Below are 2010 nucleotides of genomic sequence, written 5' to 3' on the forward strand. Positions count from 1 at the left end.
CGGTTCTCTGGTTCCAAGTCCGGTAACACGGCCACATTGACCATCACTGGAGTCCAAGCCCAGGACGAGGCTGACTATTATTGCAGCGCTTATGATAGTGGCAGTAGCTCTCCACACAGTGACACAGTGCAATGGGGAAGTGCGACACAAACCTCCTGTTACACAGGGAGCGGGTCACTGTTTTTCTTTAGTGATCGTTCCTGTCAGACAGGAGACGTGAGAAATGAGAGTGATTTCAATCAACCCTGAATCCTTTCCAGCCACCAAAGATTTGTCTTCTCACTCACTTCCTTGGAGGTCTGGGTACACAGGATGATTTTCCCAGAAGATTTTCCTCGAAGGAGGGGGAGACAGGCTGAGAGAAGGATGAGAGTTGAGAGAAGGAGGATTCACCTTCCTGCCTTCAAATCAATTGTGAAAGAAAGCAATGTGATCCACTGTGGCCTGGTTCCACATCACTACGGTCACTACTGCTTGTTCAGATGTTGGCTGCCTCCCAGTGTGACCATCTTTTGAAAATGGAAAAGTGGGACACTTGCCTCCCCCGAACCCCACAACTGGGAGCCGAACCAGGTGGAGCCGGTGGGATGTGAGAGAACATGTGGGCTGCCCCTGTGGGGCGCTTTGGTCCCCTCTCTGTTGCACTCCTCTCAGGAGCCTCCGCAGCCCAGTAGGTGGGACATGCCATGGACTGGCCAAGAGACTCAGCGCTGCCGCCACTGCTGGAACCGCCACACGGGAACCGCCGTGCCAGCAGGAACATGTGGCACAAGTCCATGATGCCACCACCCCCTCCACTGCTGGGCAGAAAGGATTTACATTGCCATGGTGGCACAGCTGGGGCAGGGCTCCGGGGGTGGTGGTGGAAGTGGTGGGGGGGGCACCCCGCCCTGCCCCCCCTGTCCCTTGCCAGGCCTCGCCTGCTGGACCATGAAAACTTTAGGAGAGGGCAGAAGGATGGAGAGCCCACAGTGGTGCCATGAACAAACATTGGGGCACATGCCTTCCCATGCCCCACTTCCTGGGAGTGCATGCACCAGCAGGGAGCCAGTCCCCCCCTCTCCCCCCAAAAGTGCCCCAGATTAGCCACCCGTGTCTCCATGCCTCTCTCTGGCCAGCCCTGCAGACACTCATCCCCCCCGTAGCGTCTGAACGTCCTCAGTGACTCCCGCATCACAGCTGGCACAGAGACACGGTTGACATTTCCCTTTCCCTTGTGTGTCTGTCGCATGGTGTTGTGGTTGTTTAGCCACCCTGCAGATGAAAGGCCAGCAGCAGGCCCAGGTGGAATCCACTGAAGCACGTAGCAACGCCCTGGGGACGTTTGGAGGCAAGATCAAATTAAGGAAGCAGGGGACTTTGTTCATTATTAAACAAGATGGTGCTCATCAGGGCAAAACCTGGTGGCAGTTGTAATGGATGCCAGCATGAGGTGCTCTGCATCCAGCATTCATTTATCCAGACACACAGCTCATTGGCTCTTGTAAGACAATGAGGTTAGACGTTGCTGGGAGAAGCTTTATACAGAGATATTTTGGTCCTCCTCTCCAGTATCCCTCAGGTTGCTCATTCTTCCGGTTCTCTCCCAGGGTCGCTACCGCTGGGACAACAGGATGGGCGCAGGAATAAAGCAAGTGTTGTGAGATGTGGGTCCTCTCAAGCCCCATGGGACACATCCTGCAACAGCTTTCACTCCCAGGAGATTTCCAGATGGATCCTCTCTAAGGACATTCACTCACATCCTGCTACTTGGATGAGGAGCAATTAGGAGCAGGGACTGTGTGTCTGGTTTGTGTCTACACAGCACCAAGCATCGAGTGGTTGTATCCATGGCTGGGGTCCCTGAGTCCCATGGGCATTATAAATAATACTCAATGGTTCATGCTAGGGTCATGTAACCTTCCCTCCCTGGGGTGCGCCCACCCTTTAATGGGACAGGAGGTGGTTTTTATGGATGCGAGATTATCCTGCCCTCGGGTGGCGTAAATTGAAGCCTCATAACAAGTGCTT

Source organism: Alligator sinensis, unplaced genomic scaffold, assembly GCF_000455745.1.
Source record: "Alligator sinensis unplaced genomic scaffold, ASM45574v1 scaffold1392_1, whole genome shotgun sequence".
In the NCBI taxonomy this organism is placed as follows: domain Eukaryota; kingdom Metazoa; phylum Chordata; order Crocodylia; family Alligatoridae; genus Alligator; species Alligator sinensis.